General features: G+C 35.1%; 1 non-coding gene across 1 annotated transcript; it reads left to right on the top strand.

The window, feature by feature from the left end:
• The first annotated feature begins 7,963 nt into the window (after nt 1-7,963).
• Nucleotides 7,964-8,084, top strand: LOC117310076 (small nucleolar RNA SNORD22). The gene has a single exon (XR_004524333.1). It is a non-coding gene; the product is annotated as a small nucleolar RNA SNORD22 (small nucleolar RNA).
• The last annotated feature ends 11,818 nt before the right edge of the window (nt 8,085-19,902 follow it).

Here is a 19,902-nt window from a genome sequence, read left to right as displayed (position 1 = left end):
TCTACAAGAGATCCACTTCAGACCTAGCAACACACACAAACTGAAAGTGAGATGATGGAAAAAGATATCCCATGCAAACAGAAATCAAGAGAAAGTTGGAGTAGCAATTCTCATATCAGACAAAATAGACTTTAAAATAAAGACTATTAGAAAAGACACAGACAGACACTACATAATGATCAAGGGATCAAGCCAAGAAGAAGATATAAAAATTGTAAATATTTAGGCACCCAACATAGGAACACCTCAATACATAAGGCAAATGCCCACAGCCATAGAAGGGGAATATGACAGTAACACAGTCATAGTAGGGGACTTGAACACCCAACTTTCACCAATGGACAGATCAACAAAACCGAAAAAAATAAGGAAACATAAGCTTTAAATGACACATTAAACAACATGGATTTAATTGATAATTATAGGTTATTCCATCCAAAAACAACAGACAACACTTTCTTCTCAAATGCTCATGGAACATTCTCCAGGATACATCATATCTTGGGTCAAAAATCACGCCTTGGTAACTTTAAGAAAATTGAAATTCTCACAGCACTATGAGACTACATATCAATTACAGGAAAAAAAAACTGTTAAAAATATAAACAAATTGAAGGTTAACAATACACTACTAAATAACCAAGACATCCCTGCAGAAATCAAAGAGGAAATCAAAAATTACCTGGAAACAAATGACAATGAAAACACGATGACCCAAAACCTATGGGCTGCAGCAAAACCAGTTCTAAGAGGGAAGTTTATAGCAATACAATCCTACCTGAAGAAACAAGAAAGATCTCAAATAAACAACCTAACCTTACACCTAAAGCAATTAGAGAAAGAAGAACGAAAACCCCCAAAGTTAGCAGAAGGAAAGAAATCATAAATATCAGATCAAAAATAAATGAAACAGGAATGAAGGAAACGATAGCAAAGTCATTAAAACTAAAAGCTGGTTCTTTGAGAAGATAAACAAAATTGATAAACCATTAGCCAGACTCATCAAGAAAAAAAGGGAGAACACTCAACGAATTAGAAATGAAAAAGGAGAAGTAACAACTGACACTGCAGAAATAAAAAAGATCATGAGAGATTACTACAAGCAACTCTATGCCAATAAAATGGACAACCTGGAAGAAATGGACAAATTCTTAGAAATGCACAACCTGCGAAGACTGAATCTGGAAGATATAGAAAATATGAACAGACAAATCACAAGCACTGAAATTGAAACTGTGATTAAAAATCTTCCAAGAAACAAAAGCCCAGGACCAGATGGTTTCACAGGCGAATTCTATCAAACATTTAGAGAAGAGCTAACACGTATCTTTCTCAAACTCTTCCAAAATATAGCAGAGAGAGGATCACTCCCAAACTCATTCTACGAGGCCACCACACCCTGATACCAAACGCAGACAAGATGTCACAAAAAAAGAAAACTACAGGCCAATATCACTGATGAACATAGATGCAAAATTGCTCAACAAAATACTTGCAAAGAGAATCCAACAGCACATTTAAAGGATCATAAACCATGATCAAGTGTGGTTTATCCCAGGAATGAAAGGATTGTTCAATATATGCAAATCAATCAATGTGATACACCATATTAACAAATTGAAGGAAAAAAACCATATGATCATCTCAATAGATGCAGAGAAAGCTTTTGATAAAATTCAACACCAATTTATGATAAAAACCCTCCAGAAAGTAGGCATAGAGGGAACTTTCCTCAACATAATAAAGGCCATATATGACAAACCCACAGCCAGCATCATCCTCAATAGTGAAAAACTGAAGCCATTTCCACTAAGATCAGGAACAAGACAAGGTTGCCCACGGTCACCAATATTATTCAACATAGTTTTGGTAGCTTAAGCCACAGCAATCAGAGAAGAAAAAGAAATAAAAGGTATCCTAATCGGAAAGAAGAAATAAAGCTGTCACTGTTTGCAGATGACGTGATACTCTACATAGAGAATCCTAAAAATGCTACCAGAAAACTACTAGAGCTAATCAATAAATTTGGTAAAGTAGCAGGATACAAAATTAATGCACAGAAATCTCTTGCATTCCTATACACTAATGATGAAAGATCTGAAAGAGAAATTAAGGGAACACTCCCATATACCACTGCAACAAAAAGAATAAAATACCTAGGAATAAACCTACCTAAGGAGACAAAAGACTTGTATGCAGAAAAGTATGACACTGATGAAAGAAATTAAAGATGATACAAACAGATGGAGAGATATACCATGTTCGTGGACTGGAAGAATCAACATTGCAAAAATGACTCTACTACCTAAAGCAATCTACTGATTCAATGCAATCCCTATCAAACTATCACAGGCATTTTTCACAGAACTAGAACAAAAAATTTCACAATTTGTATGTAAACACGAAAAACCCCTAATAGCCAAAGCGAACTTGAGAAAGAAAAACGGAGCTGGAGGAATCAGGCTCCCAGACTTCAGACTATACTACAAAGCTACAGCAATCAAGACACTATGGTACTGGCACAGAAACAGAAATATAGATCAATGGAACAGGATAGAAAGCCCAGAGATAAACCCATGCACTTATGGTCACCTTATCTTTGATAAAGGAGGCAAAAATATACAATGGTGACAAGACAGCCTCTTCAATACGTGGTGCTGGGAAAGCTGGACAGCTACATGTAAAAGAATGAAATTAGAACACTCTCTAACACCATGCACAAAAATAAACTCAAAATGGATTAACGACCTAAATGTAAGGCCAGACACTCTAAAACTCTTAGAGGAAAACATAGGCAGAACCCTTTATGACATAAATCACAGCAAGAAACTTTTTGACCCACCTCCTAGAGAAATGGAAATTAAATCAAAAAAAACAAATGGGACCTAATGAAACTTAAAATGTTTGCACAGCAAAGGAAAACATAAACTAGACAAAAAGACAACCCTCAGAATGGGAGAAAATATTTGCAAATGAAGCAACTGACAAAGGATTAAACTCCAAAATTTACAAGCAGCTCATGCAGCTCAATATCAAAAAAACAAACAACCCAATCCATAAATGGGCAGAAGACCTAAATAGACATTTCTCCAAAGAACATATACAGATTGCCAACAAACACATGAAAGGATGCTCAACATCACTAATCATTAGAGAAATGCAAATCAAGACTACAATGAGGTATCACCTCACACCAGTCAGAATGGCCATCATCAAAAATCTACAAACAATAAATGCTGGAGAGTGTGTGGATAATAGGGAACCCTCTTGCACTGTTTGTGGGAATGTAAATTGATATAGCCACTATGGAGAACATTGTGGAGCTTCCTTAAAAAACTAAAAATAGAACTACTATACGACCCAGCAGTCCCATTACTGGACAAATACCCTGAGAAAACCATAACTCAAAAAGTCATGTACCACAATGTTCATTGCAGCACTATTTACAGTAGCCAGGACATGGAAGCAACCTAAGTGTCCTTCAACAGATGAATGGATAAAGAAGATATGGCACATATATACAATGGAATATTACTCAGCCAACAAAAGAAACGAAATTGAGTTATTTGTAGTGAGGTGGATGGACCTAGAATCTGTCACACAGAGTGAATTAAGTCAGAAAGAGAAAAACAAATACCGTATGCTAACGCATATATATGGAATCTAAAAAAAGCAAAAATGGTTCTGAAGAATCTTGGGGCAGGACAGGAATAAAGATGCAGACATAGAGAATGGACTTGAGGACATGGGGAGGGGAAAGCATAAGTTGGGACGAAGTGAGTGAGTGGCATTGACATATATACACTAACAAATGTAAAACAGATAGCTAGTGGGAAGCAGCTGCCTAGCACAGGGAGATCAGCTTGGTGATTTGTGACCACCTAGAGGGGTGGGATAGGGATGTGGGCGGGAGATGCAGGAGGGAGGGGATATGGGGATATAAATAAATAATAAAGCTGATTCACTTTGTTATACAGCAGAAACTAACAGAACATTGTAAAGCAATTATACTCAACTAAAGATGTTAAAAAAATTAAATAAAATAGAGGGTTAACGGAAATAAATAAATCCACACATACAAAAATAAATGATAAAATTTTAATATGAATAGAATGAGCGGCATATATTTACTATGTGTAGTGGTTATTTTTGGTTTAAGGGATGGTAGACAGAGGAAATAAGGCTTTATTTTATATTTTACTCTTTAGTGTCCTATGAATTTTTGAAAGATGATTAATGATTTTAATGTCTTACAAATTTTCACAGCAGTTTGATTTTGATTGATCTGTGTATCCACTTTAATCTTTTCTATATATAACTTGATAATTACAGGTTATAAAAAATATAGCCTCACCTATAAAATTTCCTAGTGGAATTTATTTCTTAACATTTTCTTTGACTACCTAAGAGATTATTGTAAATTATACATGCCTGTGTATTTAGATAAAGAAATCATTTTATTATCTTTGTCAAATAAGTTTGCCTGTATAATCCTTTCCTCTATTAAATGCTTTCAAGTTGAATTCTATTTAATCTAAAAATATATCTGTATCTGCTTTCTTTATTATTTTATTTATTGGCTATTTTACCACATGAATTCTAATGTCATTTACTGTTTTTTTGTTGTTCTGTTTCTCACTGACAGCTAGATTTCCTTACCTAGTTTTAGAATCTGTGTCTTCTAACTGGAGAAGTTAGTCCATTTAAATTGACTATTATAACTGATATTTTAACTTCCTTACTATCATTTTCTATTGTTTATTTCTTTAATGGTCTATGTCTTTTTTCTCTATTGTGGCTGTTTGTTGTTCTTGTATGCTATTCATTCTCATTTTAGTTCAATAAAATTCTTACTTAAATAAAGTCTAACAGTGCCAAGGAATAAACAAGTTCTGATTATTTTTATCCTTTATTTGAAGCAAGAAAAGTGTTTAACCTTAGTCCATCAATAATCTTCAGCCTTTCCCATTATACTCTTATAAATGTAATCCAGTTTTATGGAATTAATTTAATATTAAAAAATTTAACATTACTCATTTTCCAAAAATGATTGTTTACCTTCTGTATTTTATTTTTAAATCATAATCATATCAGGCATTGTACTTTGCTCCTTTATTACTATGAAATTCCCTTCTTGAGTCCTGGGTATTGATTAATTTCTTAAAGACTAATGTTTGTCCCATTGGTAAAACCTGTCTCATTGATAAAAATCCCCTACAGAAAAAGACCAAAGAAGTAACTATACTTTCTATTGTTTTCCATCCCAGAAAGCATAATAGGAGTGAAAATTATTTTAGTAAGGACAGAATAGTTATAGGTTACTTTCTTTTTGAACCTTGGACATTACATATACTCTGCTATATATAATTATGGTGTTTTTCATTAATTCTGTCTAAAACTTGGTGAACACTTTTTTTTTTTTGCAGTATGTGGGACTCTCACTGCTGTGGCCTCTCCCGTTGCAGAGCACAGGCTCCAGACGCGCAGGCTCAGCGGCCATGGCTCACAGGCCCAGCCACTCCGCGGCATGTGGGATCCTCCCGGACCGGGGCACAAACCCACGTCCCCTGCAACGGCAGGCGGACTCTCAACCACTGCGCCACCAGGGAAGCCCGGTGAACACTTTTGATTAACTACATCTTTGTTCTCTATTTTCTTTCTTCCCTCTCTTTCTTCTCTCTCTCTTTTCTGTCCTTTATCCCATCCCCATAGACTCTATCCTTCCTCTCTGTGATTTCTCTATGTATTTCCTCCATATTTTGAATTTCTGATATTGGTTCTTGATAAGAAACCAAAGAAAAATTTGTTTTTCTCCATCCAATAATAGTTCTGTATGACCCCTAAATAAATGCATTTTTTTCTAATTCAGTTTATGTTTCCTGTCATCTCTAAGTTAATATTTGCCTCTATGTCACCCTTTTATTTTGGCTCTCAGCTATTATTTCATAGAAACCACTCCTATATGCATCTTTTTCTTAAGAAACCAGGCAGATATTATTATATGTTTTTCTGATTCTATTACAAGGTCACCTTAAAAGTTGTGCTCTTTTGACTCCATCCAGTGCCAGCATTTGGTGCATATTTAAGGTGGTTGAAAGCCCTTGTTGCGAAGCCAGCTACTTCCTCCTTCTTAGAACAAAACCTCAAAGTCATTTGGATGGGACTACACCTTACTTTAAATCTGACACTTAACAGACTTCTGTGTCACACAGGTGCTCTGGATGAATTTTTGTATTTTCCTGCTCTGTCGGCTTATCTTACTTAACTAGGGAGTTAAGAGTTTTTCTTTCAATACATTACACATCAGTGTTAAAAACCACACACACATCCCAAAATACTCATTTCCCAACTACGTTCCTTGTATGCTGTTCCCCTGCTTGAATTTCAGGCACTGAAAATAAAATTTCAGGCGTTGAAAGAAATAGAAATATTTCTTTCTATGTTTCTTATCTACAATTAAGACTTTGTTCAGTCAGCATTATATGTGGATGATAGTAGCAACTTTTCTTGTCAATAAAGTGAATTTTTCTTAAAATTAAATTTAGAAGATGGGAATTAATAAAACAGAAAATTTCGGAACATGGGTGTTTAATTCAAGAATGTGCTCCTCACTCCCTTTTTATCAGTTAAAAAGAAATATAATCTATAGGCTTTGCTAACCTCTTCAGAAAGGCACTGTGGTATAGGAAAGGACACAAAATTTAGAATCAAGGAGACTTGGAGTCTAGACTTGGTTCTGCATATATTTGCTATATGAATCTGGGTCAGTATCTGACCTTGATGATCTTCAGTTTATTCACTGTCACTCACATTGAACTATGAATTTTTATACTAGAAAATCATGTAAGTACTTAGTAGAGTACTTAACAGTCAATTAATCTTAGCTCTTATTAGCTGACACTAGTTATGCAATATTGTGCATCTTTGTATATATTTTAATGGAACATTTGAAGAACACTTGATATGTATGCCTAGTGGATCACCATTTTAAGAGAGCAGTTAGGAGTCATGCCTATGACATGCTTTATTTTGATGTCATAATGCTTCATGGTGGCCAAGTGAAATGATTTCACTAGAGGTCAAATCAATTCAGTCAAGTATGAGTTAATGAGTTGAGTTTTCTCCTTAAAGTAGGGAGTAAATAAATGTGATATACTTCTAACAATCTTATATGAGGATTCACTCTCATAAACAAGTATTTACATTGAAATCATGATTAAGTTTTAATTCTGAATTAACAGGAGGAAATAAATATAGAGAATCCAGAAAATACAAATATGTGTTATACTCCACACCTCCAGTGTTTTGAATTGTGAGTGTATATGTGTGTATGTGGGTGTGTATGTTGTTATAAAGATGTGGGTGAGAAACATCTAGTCTGTTTAGTTGGGGAAACCTGAGAAAGAGTTATACAAACGTTTAGGTTTTGAAAATAAGGAATATTGAGAGGCATTAATTAAAATATACATTATTTATCAAGAGAACAACAACAGTAAATGCTCCAACTCAAATATAGCTCCACATGCTTCAAGTCTTTGTGGATACATTTAATGTGAAAATAAAGATGTGAAATCATGTTCTGTACATATTATATTTATAGAGATTTTATTTTTGCAATTGGGTAAATCAGTCATGATTATTATAGGCTTCTGTTATATTTGGAGTTGACATAAGACTGGATTGTAAGGGAGTTAGTTTCTTCCAAGGCTTATGGTTGAAATCCCAGTAGCTATCACCAGATATCATACTGTGCTGTTTCGGATTGTTAATGAAGAAACCATGTGGGTTACATCAGTGATAAATGTGAAGTATAGTAACTATTCAATTAACTTATTTTTTACTGAAAATTAACTCTTTATTAAAATGACTTTAGTGTGCATATACATGTATGTGTGTGCATATATACACATGTGCATAGTAACATATACTAGCTTATAACTAAATGTTAAGAACGTATGTTAAAACCCGGTGAAGAAACAGTCACACATCTTACCTCCCATCCTAGTCCCAGAGCCTGGGTGAACCCACTGGGGCTGGCTGGAGGAGGGGAGGCAAGTTTGTTTCAGAGGAACTGTCTGAGAGAGAGCAAGGACCTCCAAACACAGGAAAGGAAGAAAGAATCACTTTGTGAAAAATCAGTTATGTATCCTTGTCCAGGTCTGGAGAAAGAACAAGGCGCATATAATGGAATCCAGCTCTTAGAGGATGTTTTGTCAAAAAGAGGATTTTCAAGTCATTCTTTGTAAAACTTACCTGTTCAAATTAGCATACAATCATTTCAGCCTTTCTAAATATAGTTTTATTTTAACTTTCAAAAAAAAGAAAAAGAACATACTGAAGGAGTATGGTGTAGTATTAGCGTATCTCTCCTCCCCAAGTACCTACAAGAGTACATTTTCCTAGTTTATCTCACAATTTTATGATATCCAGTTACGTGTGACACTATTCCAGTTTAATTTGGATATATTTTCATAAAATAAGTTTTTGAATGTTTGAACCTATCTATACCGTATGAAAATTAATGCCAAATACTCATTTGCTTTGTCACACACAATAACTGAATTTTCAAGAAATTTTTCACTTTTGTTTTAAAAAATACTAAAATCAAGAGTTGGTTGTTAATGTAAGTATCATCTTTATATCTCCTAATGAAATTAATAACACAAATTGTTTTAAAAATGATTATAGAAACCACTCTACTGGTGTAAATTGTATAAAGGAGAAGAGCTTCAGGTTAGAGGAATAATGATTTGTGAGTCACATTGTGAGAAAGACGAAAGCAGTAATAAAATCCTAGAAGGAAAAGTCACAGGCACACAGGGGACGCTCTGCGCAAAGAGGGAGCCAGGTTGGTGTGGCTCTTAAAGATATTTCTCCATGGGGATTATTGATGACAATAACTCTCTGTTCTGTATTGATTTCTGACATGTCTATCCCTTGAGTCCTGCAGCCAGGAAAGGAAATGGTTTACACTGTAATTGTCATGATGACACATATAAATTGAAAAACAGATTCTTATCAACCTCTGGGGGAAAATTCCTTTTTCACATGGTGATCATGAGTGTGCATTTCTTCTGTAACCTCAACTCTCACTCAGAGCCAAAGGAAGGAAATAAACAGTCCCAATATAGCACTTGGTGTGGACAGACATCAATAAGGCTACCTCACATCCAGCAATTTTGTTAGTACCCTACCTGAGAAGGACAAGTTTGTTTTCAAAATGCTAATTCCATAATCCAACTTTGGGCAGGAAATTAAACACAACTGGCCAAAGGAGCTGTGATCCAGAGAAAATCTCTGGAGAAGGTATGTATCACTAATCATGCCTTGGTATCCTTCTGTTAGTCAGTAAAAAGATTCGGTCCCAAATATACAATTTGTAGGAGATCCCTTAATAAGAAACATAAAAATTAAGTTACAGGGGGCTTCCCTAGTGGCGCAGTGGTTGAGAGTCCACCTACCGATGCAGGGGACGAGGGTTCGTGCCCCGGTCCGGGAAGATCCCACATGCCGCGGAGCGGCTGGGCCCGTGAGCCATGGCTGCTGAGCCTGCGCGTCCGGAGCCTGTGCTCCGCAACGGGAGAGGCCACGGCAGTGAGAGGCCCGCATACCGCAAAAAAAAAAAAAAAAAAAAAATTAAGTTACATAGCCCCCAAATTGACACTAATACTAAGAGTGTCAATACTAAGTATATTAAATGAAGCCAAACATTTAACCCAATAAACAAATTGTGACTCTTTCACCATTCCATTGGTGCTTAGTAATGATTCAGAGGATATAATGATTTCAGCCAATGTTTGGTTAAGTTTGTTTTCCAGTTGCCTTTTTTTTCTTTTATGACAAAACAAGTAAATTGTTAAGTTCTGTTGTTCATAAAAGTCAAACTTAAAGCATAAGTTAGAAGAGACTATATATATATTATTTAAGCCCTCCAAATGGTCTGATGTGTCTACTTTTTGAATATAACTTGAGGCAAATACACAGAATCATTGTAAGAGTAAAAGTTCTAAATCAAAAGACTTTGTTCAGAAAAAAGACCCAGTGAAATTATGGAAGGAATAATTTCTGCAATCATGTATTTCAGTGCTCTCCATTAAGTAGCAATCTGAACAATGCAGTCTCAGAATGGTGACTGACCACTACCATCATAGGATAAAGAGGGGAAATACAACCAAGAAGGGTTTTCATTTGAGAACATTTTTTAGGGGTCTATAGCCTTTAGTAAGAATTTTAGTGTGAAATACAGTAGTACGTAGTATATTTGCATACCTGTAAATGTAAAACTCTAGTGAAAATCATATTTATCCTGGAAGAAGCAGGTAGCGTTATCTTGTTTCAAAGACTTGCTCTCTGGCCATGTTAGTGACCAATAGCATCCAAGATGCTCATATTTTCATGTTTTTATTGATTATTGAAGTGGGTTTAAATACACTTGCAAAGTCATAAAGATTTGACTTCTTCTTTTATAAAAATAAATGAGTAAAGTGGTTCTTTCAAAATTTTATTCTTTTATTAAGCACCACCAGTGTGCTTCATAGGAAAACAGTAAGCTCTGAAACAGGCCTAAAAATTGCAAAATCAAGGAAAACTTCAAAAAACATGACATGTTCAAGAAATACAGATAGCATAGTAGACTGGAATTTAGGGGTGTGGCAGAAAGTTTGAAAGTTGTGTTATCTATGCAAATTCTAGGGTCAACACTAGGATGAGACATAGCTTGATCAAACTGACATTTAATAATGGTGATTTCAATGGGAATGCGGGATGAAACAGGAGCTGGAGAAAGGGGATTAATGTCCAAGCTCTTTGATGTGAGACTCCTGATGGCTTCTCAGAAAATGTAACTAGAACATCGAAGAGTCTCCCAAGCATCTGTTTTCTGTTAGTGAGTTTCCAGTGTTTACTTATAGGAGTTTAGTTTTCCCAAAGCACAAAGAGAATTTTTGGTTCTGGAGGATAAGAAGATGAAACATGTATCCACACACAGCCTGGCTAAGTCTAAGCCAAAATCTCGACACTATTAAACTTAAAATGGGTACCACAGAAATTAATATATAGATAGGACTATTTTAGAGGACACTAATTTTACTGAAATGATAGAAGAGGTAGAATAATGGCTCCCAAAAGATGTCAATGTCCTAATTCCAGCAACCAGTGAATACGTTATTTTACGTGGCAAGGGGGGATTAAGTTTGCAGATGGAATAAATTTGTGAATAATTTGACCTTAAGAGGTGGAAATTACTCTGGATCATCTGAGTGGACCTAATGTAATCATAAGATTCCTTTAAATGTGGAAGACGGAGGAGGAAGAGTGAGATTAAGAGTACTGTGGTATGAGAAAGACATGACTGGCCACTGCTTCCTTTGAAGATGGAAAGGATCCACAAGGCAAGGAATGAGGCCACAGCCTCTAGAAGCTGGAAAAGGCAAAAGGAAATAAATTCTCCTCTAGAGCCTCCAGATGGAATGCAGCCCAGCTGACATCTTGATTTTAGCCCAGTGAAACCCATTTTGCATTGCTGACCTCCCGAAATGTAAGCTAATAAAGCTGTGTTAAGTCACTAAGTTTGGGGTGATATGTTACAGCAGCAATAGAAAATTAATAAACATGTTTTGACTTATCCAGATGCACTAAGCACATTTGTGTGTCCTTGTGCTAAGGCGATGAATGATCCAACAAACATCCAATAGGGGACTTTTGTTTGTTTGTTTTACCCTCATTTCTCCCATGACCCATCCTCTAATAATAATCTCTCCTTCTACAAACATAGAAAATCCTGTAACTACAGTCTTTGTACTGTACTGCTATGTATTTATGACATATGAATATTTACAGTGTTGTCTAAGAAAAATTCTAAAGAAAAAATGACAGAACAGTATGTGTGGAAAGTAGACTTATAATGAATCTTCCAGGATATTACTTACAGTTACCTCAAGAAAATATTTTTTAAAAAGACTTACATTCACTCTGAAGAAAAGAAAAATGTTTTCATCATTGCTACTAGAACCCAGCTGATTCACGGACTTACAGAGGTGTGGAAGAGGAAACAGTTTTCCCTCCACTTGAGGTAATATACAGAAATGCAGTGCACGCATACGCACACGCTGGACTGGTCTGTAATGTCCTCGTGCCTGCGAGGTTCCTGCAGGTTAATTCCTACTATGGTGGGAACTTGACCGGATTTGCACTGACATGCAAGGCTCTGCCTAGAAAAATGCCTCCTGTAGAGAAGCGCCTTCACGTTGCTCTTGCTTGGGACAGAACATTATATCGCATATACACAGTTATATCGTAGTTACCTTTGGAGACGTTTGTTTTAGGTAGAAAACGTTCTCGATTTCTATCATTACAACTTTTAACTTCAAAAATAAATTCTCCACCCTACCAAACCCAGACACAGTAAAACAATAAGGATGGTATCATATTTTTAAAAAGAAATGGAATACATGATGAATCACAAAAAAAGACTGAAACACTCATGAAATTCAGAGAGCCAGCCCTGGGACTTGTTAGATGCGATATTTGATGATAATAACTATAATTAATCTTGCATAAAATTTTGCCTAACCCTGTAATACAGAAAAGTTATTTTTTTAAAAATCAGCTAATCGCTTATTCTGAAGTGAAAAGAAGGTATTTGTCAACTAGATCAAGAGGAGTAAGAAAATTGGAAATAAAAAGCATAGACAAAGAATGTACACAGAATGAAGTCAGTACATTTTCAGCATGTTGCAACCCATGTGAAAGCAACTAGCAAACGAGTTTTATTTTGTTTCATTTTTAACTGGTGTCTGCCCAACAATATTCTTCTAATGTCAAAGTAGCAGGTAACTTGCTGTTTTATCTGCATAAACATATACATACATACCTACTGTCCACTGTAGCTTAAATGCTCTATCAGAACTATTATTTACGTAATTTTAGGTTTGATGTTAAATTGTAAATGGAGAATGGTACTAATATATGCCATAATGTAAGACTAAGCTGTCTTTAAGAGAAGCATTAATAGCTACCTCCCTTTTTAAATAACAGAAGAGGCTTTCAGCTATGATGTAAGCCTGACAAACTATTTCAGATCTGCAACACTGCTATCAGGAAATTAGCACCTTTTAAATAAATAATAAACAATTAGTCACTTGAAACATTCATTATTAAATGGGACTTTTTGATTAATATTAAGAATAGTTAGTTAACTTGAAGTATACCATACATATCTAGTAGTAAACTAATCACAAGTTTATAGCTTAATGCATTTTCAGTTTATGCACCCAGGTGACACTACACAGGTATATGGGTTAGGAAATGTTTTACATCGCATTTTAAAGCATTGATAGAGTTTTGGTTTTCTAAAAGGGGAAGAAGATGAAATTTACAAAATGTTAAATAAAATGCCTTTGCAATCTTGCACAAATTAGAAAGAAAGGATATTTATTTTTAATATCATGAAAATAAAGCAAAGAGCCAGAGAAACCAGTAAAGGTTTGCTCCAAGCAAGATCCGACCCACAAATCTTATTTATTTTTTTGACGGTTGTTACACTAGACATCAGAGAGTTGTTGATAGGGAACATAGTGGATCTACCATGTTGAATTTGAAGAAGGAGTCAACATGTGTTTACGAAATGTGATATTTCTACAAAATTAGTCAAGGAAAGAGGATTAAAGAAAGGGTTCCACATGGCTAGAATTATTTGTGTGGGAGCACAGAAGGACCTGGATCGGGGCCACCTTTTACAAGGATCCCTGTGATTCTGTTGAGAATAGACTGTAACAGTCAAGTGCAGATACAGAGACACCTGTATCCCAGCCTTCTAGCCTCCCTCTCAAATTCTCTTGCTGGTTCTTTCTCTAATATATGAAGTGTCCTGGGCTCAAACTTTGCTCTTCCCTTCTCCTTCTACTCTCACCCACTTAGTGCCTTCATCCTATCCCACAGCATAAAATACCATCTATATCTTGTCAATTTCCAAATTCATATTTCCACCTGGGACTTCTCTCTCACATTCCAATCACATGTACACAACTGCCTCCTGTAAATCTCCACTCTGATCCTTAATAACAGGTCCAAAAGTGACCTTCCCATCTTTCTCCTAAAACCTATTAGTTTTACTGCCTTTTTAAAATTTTAATTGGTCACTGTTCTTATTCTGTGGTTGCCAGGTCATGAGGGGTGAACTGAGAGTGCGGGGTACCTCTTGTGCTTGAGATAAACTGGAAAAAATTACACTTAGAGGATTCTAGAAGGATAGTGGGAGGGCATACATGTTGGAGGTACAGGGGTGGGAGGGTTCTTCACTCCTAATTATGAGCCTGGCAGGGGTGCCGTGACTGTGCAGGCTCCCTCCTAAGCCTCTTCCACTGCTACCTCTAGGCTTGTGTAAACATTGAGCAGGAAAGTTTCCAGCTGTTACTCTTCATGATCCCGGGATCCAGGAAAGCAGCAACTCTTTTGTTCTTGAGGAAGCATCCAGAAAACTTGAGGAAGCCTTTTGAAAGGAGAGCTCATCCAAGGAAAACCAAATCTTGAGACACAGCCAATATCAGGACAACTCTACTATTCACCTAGTTGACCTTACTGTCCTAAAACTGACAACCAATCAGGGGAGTGTTGGTGTAGTAAAACACCAGACAGGCTCGCTGCAGTGTTGTGGCTTAGTTTATTCATACGTGCAATGGCCATTCATCATGGAAGACTTACAAACCTCTAACCAAACCTGTTGTTCTGAACTCCAAATTTATGAAAACAAGCTAAATGCCGTCTTTAAGCTTAAGTGAAGCTATTTACTCCATCTTCAAGTCAGATAAAACCCGTATAGGGACTATATTAAATAGGTGCAGCACTAAAAAGTGTGGGTTTTTTTCTTTCTGCTTACCTTCTAATATGATATCAATGAAAACAAAGAATGACAGAGTCTCGTAGGATTAAACATTTGAGGTTTTGAGGTTGTAAGTCCATCAGATTTTAAGGTTTCTGGAATTTTGATATATATTTCCAAAAGAGAATGAAAACTATTATGTCCAAGCTGTGCTATCAACATAGATGGTAATCCTGAATATAAATCAAAGAGGTAATGCTATTGGCATAAGTGACAAACTCTGAGAAGATCCTGATCATATCATGTATCCCAGTGGCTCTCATATATCCTGACCTTTAGTAGACGTTAACTGTGTTTTGACTTTTTTTTCCCCCTTGGGCTAGTCATTTATACCATCATTTTACAAACACAAAAGCCAGGGTGTTGTCAATGCAGCAGACAAGCAGCAAAGAGCACAGCCTATTTTACTACAGTCCCCAAATGCCAGCAAAGTTTACTTCTCCTTTGACAGCTTGAAAATTGCAATTTGGAACTAAAAGCTTATCCCTGCAATAAAGATTGGCTAGTGAAGTTTTACAAAGAAATGAGAATTTTGGCTGCTGGTTGTATTTGAATCTTGTTGGAAAGGAGGCTCTCACCAGAAAAGGTTGTGACCTTGATCTGTTAAGCAGGCTGTCCACTTAACCCAAAGGTCTATTCAAACAGTTCAATCAAATTGTTAGCTGTCACAAAGCCATCCAAATACATTAGAGTGGTTCTGTTAACAGCTGAAAGACGTTGTGTAAGCACCAACTATGTTTATTGAGTGCCAGTCGAGAAGCTGAAAATGGACCCCAGGTTAAAAAGGATAAGTTCTTAAATTGGTTTTTGAATGTACTGACTCCAAATATATGAACAGTGGTCCTTTAAGACAGTAATCTTCAATGTGGATCCGCAACATTAGAATTAACTTGAAAACTTGTTAGAAATGCAAATTCTTGAGCCCTAACCAGGCAAGACTGAATTAAAAAACCCTAGAGGGCACACCTAGCATTCCTTCCAGGTGATGCTGCTTCCAACTATAGCATAAAAAACACTTTTCTAGGAGTCGTTTTTAATGAGGCATTATGAACTTATTTTAACACTGAAAACAATTTTTTTTTTTTTTTTGGCCGTGCAGCATGCGGGGGATCTTAGTTCCCTGACCAGGGGTAGAAACCGTGCCCCCTGCAGTGGAAGCACAGAGTCTTAACCACTGGACCACCAGGGAAGTCCCTGAAAATAAGTTTTGAGAAGTGGCTTAATCATGATTATCGAGTAGCTGGCAAATTTCTAGAAATTACTTTTTAAAATAATTACTGAAATATGAAGCTGAATACTAATGAATTGAATGTAGTATTAATATCGATTGTTTGGGTCACTAATATCATTATGGAAAGGAAGAAGAGGTGAAGTATAAAGAGGTAATTATAATATTGTTATGAATAACAACAGAAAAAAACATGGGGGGGTTACTATCATCTTCAGAAATTGTTTTTTCTCTCAAAAGACAAGAGAAAAATATATTACAAATCTATTTGTCCAGTAACTACACAGACTTAACCTCAGTGATCTACTTCAAATAGTTAGATAAAATTTTTTAAATGTATTATAAAATGTGTATTATTGGTTCAACATAGAAAATAATCACTTTCAGATTCAGAACCCACTCAGGCTGGGTCACTCACAAGTTCCTTTTCTCTATCACCAAGGAAAGGAGCCTTATTGTTGGAACCAGAGACATAAGGGATGAGCTTCTGGTCTTCCACTTACTATGTGTGTGATCCTCAAACTCTGTCCTTGAAATGCTCATTTAATTTCCTCACCTAAACATTATCACCACCACCTTCCTAGCATCTTTCCCCTCATTCCATAGGAAAGTGTTGGCCCCAGTCTTGTTTCCTATATTCTCTAGGACATTGATGGTCATCACCTAAAACGTACATATTTTAAAAACTTATGTTACTTACTTAGCATATTTTTTATGCTAAGTTTTTTTTTTAAACATTAAATTTAAGAGTGTCTCTTTGATACTTGCCCATCTATTTCAGGAAGTCTGCATTTCCTGTGAGTTTCCTTAGGCAGACAGTCAAAGCCCTCTGTTCCTCACTCCAATCTACTTCTGCCCTATGTTTTAGTCAGAATAATCTGCACTTTGTTCTTACACATCCTTTAAAATATCCTACTTCCGTACATCTTCTCGTGTAACTTCTTGGTTATAAATGTCTTCACTTTTACAATACCCTATAAAAATTTTATTCATTAAATTCTAATACAAATGCCACAAACTATAATCACAAATCATTCTCTTAAACTGCAATTTTCTTATTGCTAATTATGATGATACTGTGTGCGCTGAAAAATGTGTGGTACTGAAGAATCCAGGCTTCTTTCTCCTCTCTCTTTGTAGGTATGTGATATATCTTATTTAATTAAATACAAAGGTGGATTTTTTTTTTAATGCTCTGTTGAAGTGCATGAGCAATCTTTTATCAGCACTGTAGGAAGAGAGAACTCATTTAAATAAACTGTGATCACAGAAAAAAATAAGTAAAAAAAGGAGGTACTCCAAAAAAAGTCATTCCATGATGTGCTTCAGAGAGAGCTGATTGCTTTTTACTCACTAAATCCCTCCAAGCTCCCAAAAAATGATTCAGAAGACTAATAATCCCTCAGTTGATCCCTTAACATCCATTTTCCTTTTTGGATCTTGATTTGTGGTATATGACTGGTATCAACGAGGCTACTGCAAATTGTCAAAGACCTTGCCTTTCAGCATTGCGCTAAATCTCCCTCATGCATGTATGGCCTAGCTGCTTAATATTCATCTAAGTTTACTGTGATGAGCCAATGTATTTGCATCAGTCCAGTCTGTATTTCAAACCTTGTATTATGAGTTGTCTATCAAAAAGATAATGAAAACTTAAAGTTTAATTTTGACTAAAATTAATACTACACACAAAAAAAAGTTAGAAAAAAATATGGCATACAAGGAAAATTGTTTAAATGACTAACAAAATTACAACAATATGTAATATAACAGATTTGTGGACACAAAATTTTAATTAATGTCAGATTAAGGCAAACAATTTTTAATGTTTATTCAATTTTGGCTCACATTTAATCATTTGTATTTTTTTTCTATTTCTTAAAAAGCATACTGAATAGATTTGAAGATGGAATATTTTCTATTAATACAAAGATACCATGGTCCTTCCAGAATATATTCAAAATATATCTCAGGAGATTTAGGAGTATGCTCTTTCTTTCCCATGCTCAATTCACTAAAACTGAAAACGAACAAATAAAGAAATAAAATCAACCTTAAAAATGTAAGACAGACGACCGTATTTGTCCTTTATAGCTTTTGGCTAAGTATTCACTAAAAAAAAGTTTATGTACTATTTTAAGAAAATGATATTTAAAATATTTTAAGAGAATATAATTTCAAAATATTGAAAATAAAATTGATTACATTTATGAAATGTTAAATACACATTTTGATCACCTTAATTTATTAAATGAATAATTATTGACTACTGAGCTTATTCTGTTATCTTTTGTTTCAGATGCTGAGAAGAGCAAGGAAAATAAGTGAGTATGAAGAGCTCAAGGTTATATGCACAACCCCATACACCTAACTAGGCTTACTGAACAGACTGTTTTTATTACCACAGATAGTAGTAGGATTTGGGATTAGGATTGTTTGTATATTTTGTATGCTATTTCCTCAATATATAGTCACAGTGAAATTTCAGAGGACAATGTTATGCATACAACTATGTAAACATTCAGAGAAAAGGACAATGTTCTATGTGTCTTCATATTGAGAAACCTCTACTACATCCAACGATCTATTTTACTAAAATTATAATCACCCTCCTATATTCAATCGTAATGGATTTTTACTAAAATCAGTAAAATAATGAGGCATGAGAAAATTCACTTAAAGTACTTAAAGTGAGATAAATTAATTTTAGATATATAACATAAAGGTGTAATTCAGTCATTTTTGCATGAAAATCTGAATATTTCAATAGTACCTGTATGCTTATGCAACCCTGGACTCTTTAAATTCTTCAGTTACTTTACAACTAATTTTAGAATTAACACATATAAAAATAGTATACAGCAAATATATATATATATATATATATATATATATATATATATATATATATATATATAAAGCTTATTTGGCACATTTTTACATTCTCTCACTGTGTGTGTGTGTGTGTGTGTGTGTGTGTGTGTGTGTGTGTTCATTCTGTCTTTTATTATTATTGTATATGAAAGGAATAACTCATGAAAGAAGGAAAATAAATATTACCTGTGGTTGCCCTGGAGATCAAAATTAACATCTTAACTTATAGCAATCTATCAATACTTCAGTTAATACCAACTTAATTTCAATAGTATACAAGAAAATTTGTTTCTATATATCTTGGTTCTATTCCCTCTCCATTGCGGTTTTTTGTATTTTTTTTTTTCCACACAAATTACATCTTTATACATTATATGCCCACCAATACAGATATATGTGTTGCTTTATGAATTTGTCTTTTAAATCACATGAGTTAAAAAGAGATTTACCAAATCATTTATAGTGTCTTATATTTACCTGTGTAGTTGTTTTAATTAGTGCTCCTTTTTTTCCACAAAGATCTGAGTTACTAGCCAGTGTCCTTCTCTAGTAGTACTCCCTTCAGAGCTTCTTGTGGAGCAGCTCTGCTTACAATGAATTCTCTCGGTTTTTCTTCATTCAGGAATGCGGTAGTTTTGCCAGGTATAGAATTTTTGGATGACTTTTAATTTCTTTCATACATTGGTTATGATATGCCTCTGACTCTGGCCTCCCTGGATTCTAAAGATGTAAGTTATGAATCACTGTACTCTTGCTGCTTTTGAAAATTTCTCTTTGGCTTTGGCTTTTGATAATTTGATTACTGCATGTCATGAAGGTTAATTTTATGTGTCAACATGACTGGACCACAGGATGCCACCTGTTTGGCTAAACACTATTTCTGGATGTGTCTGTGTGAGGTTTTCTGTATGAGATTAACATG

This window comes from Tursiops truncatus, chromosome 21 (genome assembly GCF_011762595.2).
Source record: "Tursiops truncatus isolate mTurTru1 chromosome 21, mTurTru1.mat.Y, whole genome shotgun sequence".
Taxonomy (NCBI): domain Eukaryota; kingdom Metazoa; phylum Chordata; class Mammalia; order Artiodactyla; family Delphinidae; genus Tursiops; species Tursiops truncatus.
Note: the sequence above shows the minus strand (reverse complement) of the source record. Positions and strands in the feature narration are given on the sequence as shown.